Source organism: Panthera tigris, chromosome A1 (assembly GCF_018350195.1).
Source record: "Panthera tigris isolate Pti1 chromosome A1, P.tigris_Pti1_mat1.1, whole genome shotgun sequence".
In the NCBI taxonomy this organism is placed as follows: Eukaryota; Metazoa; Chordata; class Mammalia; order Carnivora; family Felidae; genus Panthera; species Panthera tigris.
The window spans coordinates 143076156-143086656 of NC_056660.1; positions in this window are offsets into that span (position 1 = coordinate 143076156).

Below are 10501 nucleotides of genomic sequence, written 5' to 3' on the forward strand. Positions count from 1 at the left end.
CTTAGCCTCAGCTTGGCCTGATGGCTAGGAGTCTTGGCCCTTGAGTTAGACCCCCCCGCCCTCCCCGAGAGTCTTAAAATATTTATAGGTGCCTAAAGTGCTCCGAGCCCTTTGAGAATTACTACCTTGGGCTTCAATTAAGCCATCTGTAAAATAGACATGATTGTTGTGTTTAAAATTATGACACAGGGAGAAATAATTTGACATACAATAGGCACTCAATAGTTCAACTCTTTTCTCCGTATATTTGGCTTTTGTCTCTTTCCACTCTGAATTATGTCACCCTCAAGTTCACTTGGTCTGCTCTCCTTAAAAGTAATCCTATTCCTGAAATTTGTGAAGTGAATTCTGCCTTTTTTCAATCTGGAATATCTCCTTTTCCCTGCCATTGCTCCTTCAAAAGTGACCTTAGACGTCACCTTCTCCGGGATGATTTTACAAAGTTAGGAAATTCTGGATTCCTGCAAACCCTTGTACATACTTAAATTGTAGCTTCTATTCCATACAGATTTTTTGCCTTTCACTATCCTTGAAAACTCCTTGAAGATACAACAGGACTGGCTTCATAGATGTGAGACCTGTGCAGTCACCCAAGGCCCCATGCTTAGAAGGGCCCACAATTGCCTTACTGTTCTGCTACCATTGTCTTCAAATTCTTAACTTTTGAACAAGAGCCTTCCATTTTTATTTTCTATTGGGTCCTAGTGATTGTAAAGCCAATTGAGTCTGTGGGCATGAACTAAATGTTTGTTTATTGTTTTGTTTTTTTTTTTTTAACATCAAACTGACAGTTTCTCAGAGAAACTGTCAAAGAGGAAAAATGGGCCTTCAGAATGCCATGATCCTAACATGCTTACAGAGTGTGGGAGTTACGCCTTGGGTGCTGGATCTTCTAGAAGGCACAACAGTCTTTCTGGGGTACCCTCTCAGTCACTTCTCTGAATTCTTTGCCTTCCTCTGTTTCACTAAGTTAGTTGGGTCCCCTTAAGTAACTGAAAGCTCAAAAGAAACCTCTGCAAATTTTCATAAAATTATAATTCGACATATAATTGCTAGGTACTCCTTAGGGTTACATGGTTTATATAGCTTATATGGCTATCTAAATTTTTCCTCTTTCAAATGCAAGAGTTCTCAGAAATGAGAAGGGTAAAGTATGTCAATGGTGAGAATCCATTAAAAATACTTTATAAATGGGAAATGCTTAACATATGTACCATTGAAACGAAGTATCAAAACATTTATTGAGTAGTTACTGTATGCAAGACACAGTAACGCTCTAGGAGAATACAGAGATAAATAAGACATGAACTCTATCCTCAGGAATTTATAGTGCACAAAGGAAAGATACAACTAAGGGTAACAAGTCATATTATCATGAGTAAAGGCAGAGATATAAATGAAAATACTATAGAAGCACAAACCAGAAAGGATGCATTCTCTGTGTGATCAGTGGAGGCTGTCTCTTCAGCCTTCAGAGTAAAGAAAGTAATTCAACTTTCAGACTCAAGAAATAAGACCTCCCTGTTTTGAGGTTAAAATCTTAATCCATAAAGCTCGGAGTCCATATACTGCAACCGAGCATTTAAACTGTGAATGCCCTGAGTCTTGTTTGCAAGGTGGAGGGGGGTGGGCAGTGGATGCACATTTTTTTGTGGACACATAATATAATTACTCAGTTCAGCCTTCTCCCTTATTTCTGATGTTACATATGACAATTTCATTTGCATTAAAGAGAAATTAAATATCTCCTCTTAGCATTGCATTCAGACAGAATAGCATGCTAATGCATCTGATGAGAAAATCCTTACACACAGGTTTATCTGTGTCTATTTAATAGCAATCTTTTATTGTTGCAATTCCTCCTGAGAGTCTGTATTTGCTAGGTTGAATTTTAAAACCCTAGCGCAGCTGATTGCACAACCAGGCTGAATGTTGTTCCAGAGAACCACACAGAAAGCTGAAACCTTCAGGAATTATGCCTGGTATGGATAGTTGGCCCCTGTGCCTTTTTTGGCTGCTAAAGCGTGTTGTTCAGAGTTCATCAAAATCATAATTTCAGATTCCTACCAGGAAGCATATTATCTGCAAAGCATTCACATATGTGTGGGATAACTTGAATCACAGCTTTATAATGAGTATTCCAGACAATGTTTTCCCTTAAAAAGAAATATTATTTTTGAAAAGAAGGACATTAAAAAGGGCCTCATCTAGTGACAGTCATGTGAACTCAGGGGACCTGACCTTGGCATCCATTTGTATCCTTCATGTGTTTCCTAACTTGAAAGCCATGGTGTAAGTTCTATTAGGATCTTTTTGTTTGGGTGATTAAGAATCTGTGAAATGCCCCTGTCAACAAAGATGAAAGTTTTGTGATAAGTGATCAGAAAATATGGTCCTTTGTGGAAAAGGTAAACCAAACAGCCTTGACTATCTCTTTCCCCTCTGAACATCTATAATTTAGTTCCGTGTTCGGGTACAAAATCCTTGGGGAGGAAAAGCAAACACTGAGTAGAAGTCAGGAGTGTTGGTTTCTTACTTTGCCTCTAATTAACGATAAGACCTTAAGCCAATCATTTTACCTTTATTACTCAACTCATTCACTTATAAAGTAAGTGAGATACTGAAATACTATCATGCTATGTGTGATAAACATTTAATAATAGTTAACATTCTTGGAACACTTTCTACATGACAGAAACTGTTCTTTGTATCTGACATAACTCATTTGATCTTCATAATGACTCCATAAGGTAGGTAATGTTATGTTCTCCTGTTTCCAAGGAGAGAAATTAAGGCACAAAGATGTTCATGAACCTTCCCAAGTTCACCTAGCCAGTAAGTGACAGAAGTAGGATTTGAACCCAGGTAGTCTGGGCTCATACTCTTAACCACTGTGTCATACTGCTGGTAGCCTTCTAAGTAGTCCATTAAAAATCCTAGCTTCAGTCAAAATAAACCTATCAATGCCATGATAGTACTATCATTACCTGTTTTAATAATATTTTTTGGTATTAATCCATTAAATAATTTCCTTAAGCAATTTCTGTATGCCCAGCACATTGCTGGGCTATCAGGGAATAATAACTTATGTTCACGCTTTCATAGGGATAGTTGATAAAACAAGGCCTACATGTTTGAGGTAAGTAGAGGTGATTAGGAGTACCGTTTTGTCCAGCAGACCACAAGTCCAATGTGATTTTAGACAAGAGACTTTAACATACTGCACTGCATGGCAAAGGCCTAGTGGAAGAAGTGGGACTTCAGCTGACCTGGCAGGAAGGATGGCTACACTGGATTTAGATTGGCACAGGGAAGAGATTCCACATGAGCTATGCTACCTTAGTCAAGGCATAGTGCTGGGAATGATTGTGGCAAAGAATCTTAAGTAAATGGATGCTGAATTTGATAACAAGACTGATCGGGATGTTGACTGACTAACTTAAGAACCAGAATTGGTGATGTTGGAAGGCATGGATATATGTAGTTTTGAGAAAGTAAAAAAGAAGAGTAAAAGTCTGAATACAATATTAACAGACACATGTAGTCATGGAGAGAAGGTGGGATGCTATCATCTCATGGACACCGTAGGAGGAAGGGCTTTATGAACCTATCAATTGTACTAATTGAAGGAAAATGTTGTGGCAAATGAAGTGAGGAAATGAGGCTGAGTATTAATAGAAGAAAATCAACTGGCACCCTTGTGCTGAGCATTTTTCATTGAATAGGTTGTTAGAAATCAAATTGGAAGGGACTGTTGAAGAAAATGGTATTAGGAACAGGGGCAAGGAAAAGATCATAAGGCGTGTGACAGATGAAGGAAAGAATGGGACAGGAGCAGATGACTCAAGATAAATGTTTTGGAGGAGATGACAAGGTGAATCTACATACATATGAAGACAAAATTGGCTACTAGTGAGCAAAAGCCTAAAGATGCCAGATAGAAAGATGCCTTGTATCCTATTCTTAGAGTTCTCAGAATTACCCTAAGAGTTGAGAGCCTGAGATCAGGAGTATGAGCAGTGCAGCTGGCACTGAAAATGAGAGAGGCTTTCTTTCTGACACCAAAGGAAGTTTCAAGGACAGCATGGGATCCTGAGTCAGCCCAAGCCAGTTACCTTCAAATTTCTGTCTTACATTAGAAAAAAATCAAAAGAGCATGAAAGAGAGATTGGGGCTTCAGAAAGAAGGACAACAATTTAGAGAATGTACTGGTGAGTTAATAAAAAGTGAATGGAAGCGTTGCTGGCAGTGGCAAAGGTCAAATTTAAATTAGTATGAAGGAGATAAATCAAGTGAGAGTCATGGACAGGCTAATAATTAGGCATCCTTTCAGTTATTATTTAAATATTCACCATTTTTCAAAAACTGTAATGTTGGTAGCTAGAGAACATAGCAGGATCAATTTAAATTTTAATCTTTCCATCTGTTAAAAGTCCTACATGGAAACCTAGGCTTTAAGTACCACTTAGAGTTTGCTCCAGAGGATTGCACAGAGAAGAGGGAAAGGATCCTAGGAATTGTGTGAAGACGGAACTTATGGATTCAGTGGGGCTCAGCCATCTTTATGTCTTGCTAAGTTAGCACAGTTGTGTGGCTTCCTCCAGCGGTACTTTGTGGCCCAGAAGTTTAAATAGGGGGCCAGCTTCATTTATTCATTTAGTATCAAGGCTATCAGGCAGTGGTATGTATTGTAAGGGATTAATTTTGTTTCTCCAGCATAGTGAACCTGATGTCTGTGTTTTGTATGAAAAAGAATTAGATAAAACAAAAATAGTAGTGTTATCTGACATAGCAATCAAACAGGAAAATTATATTTTAAAAGTGAAGATGGTGAAGAGTCTTAAAAGGAAATAAGGTGTTTATGCCTCCTCAAAGTGGTAAAGAACTATATACCAGTAGACTGTGACAAGTTATATGTGTATATTGTAATGCCTAGAGCAACCACTAAGAAAAGTATACAAAGAGATATACTCAAAAACACTGAATAAATCTAAATAGAATTCTAAGAAATGTTAAGACAAAAAGCTACACACATGTTCGTTAGCAGCTTCACTCATGATTGCAAAAAACTAGAAACAGCTCAAATGTCCTTCAGTAGGTAAATAGTTAAACAAAGTAGCTCATCCTTACTCAACAGTAAAGAGGAAGGAACTACTGATACACACACAACAACTTAGATGAATCCAGAAACAATTATTCTGAGCGAAGAAAAAAAAAAAACTTCACAATGTTTCACAGTGTATGATTTCAACAGATTAGTGGCTATCAGAGGTTGGGGATGGGGGTGATGGGCTGGGTGAGTCCACAAAGGGATAGCTCAAGAGCCTTGTAGTAATGAAGTGATTTTGTATCTCAGTTGTGGTGGTTACTCAAATCTGCACATGATAAAACTACATAGAACTATATACACATAGGCACATGCAAATGAGTGTGTAAAACTAGTGAAATCTGAAAAGGCTCCACGGGTTGTACCAATGTTAATTTCCTGGTTTTCTGTTGTATTACATGCAAGATGTTGTCATTGGGGAAAACAGTATGAAGGGTGTACAGAAGCTCCCTTTACATCTGTTTTGCAACTTCCTATGAATCTATACTTATTTGAAAATAAAAAGATTTTTTTAAAAGAATTATGGGCCTCTGGGTGGCTCAGTGGGTTAAGCATCCGTCTTCGGCTCAGGTCATGATCTCACAGTTCGTGGGTTCAAGCCCCACATTGGGCTCTGTGCTGACAGCTCAGAGCCTGGAGCCTGCTTCAGATTCTGTGTCTCCCTGCCTCTGTCCATTCCCCACTTGCACTCTGTCTCTCTCTCTCTCTCTGTCTCTCTCTCTCTCTCTCTTTCAAAAATAAATAAACATTAAAAAATTTTTAAAAAGAATTATGATGTAATAGTGTGTGATGCAAAAAAAAAAAAAAAAAATTCGTATATAAAATGTCCAGAATCCTCAACCAGATGGCAACTAAAAATGTAGGCTATCTGCCTTCATGGACCTTTGTACTTAGGACATCCTTTCATCAACAGAGCCATGCCATTTATATGTTTTCCCAGAAGAGGTGTTGAGCTACGTTCAGCCAACCCCACAGCTCTCCATAATCAATAATGATGAATAAGGATGGACAACTGGGATTAAGGAACTCTGCAGGACACAATCTTAGCACCAGATAAACTTCCCTGTACCACTGGGGTTCAGTCAACCTTGGAACTTCTGTATGACCTACAAATAATCCAGCTACTTCTATTTTGGCTAAACATATAGTTTTGAGTTTTCTTTAAGAAAAGAAAAGTGATGCATAAAGTTGCATAGATTCAGTTCACTGATATAAAGGAATTATATATTAAATACAATATATAATATATGTATAAAGGAATTTATATACATACATACATAAACTTATATATGTGCATATAAATATACATACATTATATGTTATATATGATTATATCAATATAATTGTTATAACAATAAAATTATATTTAATATAGTGTATATTCACTATAATTATTGTATTGATAACTTAAATATTAATTATTATATCAGATATAATAATTATATTACTTAGAATCATATACATGTAATTTTATATGTACATAAATTCCTTTATGTTTCTTCCATTGAATTAGCTCATTTTACAAGGGGGAAAATCATTAAATTCACATGCCTCATTTTTTATGGTAGTTATTAAAAAGCTATAAAGTACCATCTTTGTCAATATTTAAAAATGAGTATATAAAATAATCCTAGTTATATCCAGAACTTAAGTCATTCATGATATTGTTAAGTTTTTAGAGAGCTGCATTAACTTTCCCAGATTAATAGGCTACCATTAACAGTGAAAGACAAAAAAAAAATCCTACCTTGTGAAATCTTGAGATGTGGATAAGTAGTCATTCATTTGAGGGATTCTTTGCTTTATACATTAAGTTGTTTTAAATAGCAAAACCCAGCAGCATTTTTAAATAGCTCATAAATACAAATTCTGTCTATACACAATCATATCAGTTGTGTAAAATGACACATATCTGGTCTGATACCCTACTTCATGGAACCTCCTCTTGAAATAACCATTACTTACATAAATGTTTTAAATGTTTTCTTAGCACACTAAAAGGAACTAGTGTATATTCTGAGTAACAGAAGTGATTTAGGATGAGGAAAGGACAGAATCCAACACATTTGAAATGATGTCACAGGACAGTTTTATGTGTGTTTACTGTTTACAGCTCTTGAAATCCTTTTGTTCTCCATATTCATCAAAGGTCTGAGGCAACAACATTAAAACCAAGCCAAAAAGTATACTGAGTAGGTATATAAGAGAATGGAATGTATGTTGACTATTTGACAATATGTCTCTGTGTAAATACTTGTGAATTATTATTAACTTGTATTATTGTATCTACTCACACCCTATGGTTGCCTGCACATCAGGCTGCACTGACTTGCGACTTCAAATGCAGGGGCTAAGTCTTATATCCTCCACAGCCAACAAGCATATCATAGATGTTCATAGTTGATGGCGTTCCCCTAAAGGGAAGGGAAGGACACCAAACATGTTCAACTATTTTTTTTAATGTTTATTTGTTTTTGAGAGAGAGACAGAGCATGAGCAGGGGAGGGGCAGAGAGAGAGGGAAACACAGAATCTGAAGCAGGCTCCAGGCTCTGAGCTGTCAGCACAGAGCTCAATGCGGGGCTCGAACCCTCAAGCCATGAGATCATGACCTGAGCTGAAGTCAGGCGCTTAACTGACTGAGCCACCCAGGTGCCACATGTTCAACTATTAAAAGAGTGAATCTTGGGGTGCCTGGGTGGCTCAGGCAGTAAAGGTCTGACTTAGACGCAGGTCATGATCTCGTGGTTCATGGGTTCAAGCCCCACATCCGGCTCTGCGCTGACAGCTCAGAACCTGAGGCCTGCTTTGGATTCTATCTCTCCTTCTCTCTGTCTCTCTCTCTGCCCCTTCCCCACTTGCTCGTTCTCTCTCTCTCTCTCTCTCTCTCTCTCTTGTTTTCTCTCTCTCTCAAAAATAAGTAAACTTTAAAAAGAAGAAAGAAAACTTAAGCCTAGTTAACAAATCAAACAAACAAAAAAGAGCAAATCTTTTAAAAGAGCAAAAATTGCTTCCTCAATTTCCAAAGTCTCAGACTCACCCATTCCATCCCATCACAGTGTCTGCCCCTTCTTACAGTGGTTTCCTCTGAGGGCTGTGTTCTATCTTTCCATTGCATCTTTTCTCCACTTCTGGAACCTTTTTCCTTTTGCTGTCTCCTGTCTCTACAAGGCATATCCATCCATTAGCTTCCCGATACTTTATGCTTTCTATTACTGCCACCACAGTCTTCCACTCTGCACATCTGAATTCATCATGTGAATGAGACAATAAGACTATTCTGTGAATAAATACAATTAATGTGCTTTTCCTCCTCTTTGTTGGAGTAGATAATTAAGTGACCTTGAACTCTCATGCAAATCATGTTAGTCATGCAAGACTAACTAAATGCTGGAAACCAACAGGATAAAGGAAAGTGAGCAAAGCAAGTCCAGAGGATATTCTCTTGGGTGTATTTTCCAGTGTGGAACAGTGACTCAGTATGAATATTCAGGGCAGTGCTTCCAAGAACATGTATGTGTGTGCAGTGGGGGAAGTGTTACAAGGCAGGAATTGTGGTAGAAGCTTCCTCAGGCAAAAGAAATATTCTCAAGCGGGTCTCTACTTTGAAGAAAAAAATCTCTCTGATCTTTTTATGTGTAGAGGTATTCATTATGTATGTGGGCCTGTTTTTAAAATACTGTATTTTTAAATTCATTCTTCTTTAAAATAATTTGTACTTGGAGATATGGCCAACAGTTTATAAAAATTAAAAGAGACCAGTTGACTCTCAATTAAACTGCTCATCCGATCCATAAGTATCCTCCCTCTATTTGGATTTCAAAAGCCAAATGGTGTCTTCAAATTGGCAAATATAGTTGCAATTCCGTTGAACATATTTTTCCATGAAAAATGTTATGAGTACAAAAACAACATGTTAGAGGTGACTGTCAATACATATTTTCCTTGCAAGTACTCTATATTTGTTTCTGTATTTTAGGAAAACCTTAAGAGAAGGTTGAGTAACAGAATTAGCAGTAGCATTCTTGAATCTTTCCTCACAATAACCCTAGGGATAGTATTATACTCATTTTATAGATATATCCCTTTCAATCCAACAAACATCTATTGAGTTTACTAAATGCCAGCACAGGTAATGCCAAGGTAAATAAGATGTAGTTCTTGTTACTGAGTGGCTTACATTGGAGAAGATAAGCATATAACATGCATTCTGTGCAGCTTGTGCTCATTGGGATAAATTCAAGGTATTATGGGACTATAGGGAAAGGATAATTCACCCATCTGCAGAGAGCTTGGAGATGAAGTGGGATCAGACAAGTACTCTTGGAGGCAGTTGGCCAGGAAGGAGTTCCCAGCAGAGACAGTAGCTCCAATGGAGTATAACCTACTGAATGAAAGAAGATATTTTCAAATGACACATCTGATACAGGGTTAGTAGCCAAAATATATAAATAACTTATACAAGTCAACACCCAAAAAACAAATAATCCAATTAAAAATGGGCAGAAGACATGAACAGACATTTCTCCAAAGAAGACAGCCAACAGACACATGAAAAGATGCTCAATATCACTCATCATCAGGGAAATGCAAATCAAAACTACAATGAGTTGTCACCTGTTATGACCTGTCAAAGCTAAAATAAAAAACACAAGAAAAAAGTATTGGTGAGAAATAGGAACCCTCATGTACTGTTGCTAGGAATGTAAACTGGTGCAGTCACTGTGGAAAACAGTATGGAGGTTCCTCACAAAACTAACAATCGAACTACCCTATGATCCAGTAATCACACTACTGAGTACTTACCCAAAGAATAAGAAAACACTAACCCAAAGAGATATATGCACCCCTAAGTGTATTGCAGCATTATTTACAATAACCAAATTGTTGAAACAATCTAAGTGTATATTGATAGATAAATGGATAAAGGAGATTATATATATCATATATATATGATATATACAGATATTATGTCTATAAAGCATTACAATGGAATATTCTTCAGCCATAAAAAAAAAGAATTAAATCTTGCCATTTGTAGCAACATGGGTGGAGCAGAGTATTATGCTAAGTGAAATAAGGCAGTCAGAGAAAGACAAATACCATATGAGCTCACTCATATGTGGAATTTAAGAAACAAGACAAATGAACAAAGGAAGAAAAAAAGAGACAAACCAAAAAACAGACTTTTAACCATAGAGAACAAACAAAGAAGATGTAAGGGGGGTGGGAGGGTGAAATAGGTAAAGCGGATTAAGAATATACTTCTCCTGGGGTGCCTGGGTGGCTCAGTTGGTTAAGCATCCACTCGGCTCGGGTCATGATCTTACAGGTGGTGGGTTTGAGCCCCATGTCAGGCTCTGTGCTGACAGCTCAGAGCCTGGAGCCTGCTTCG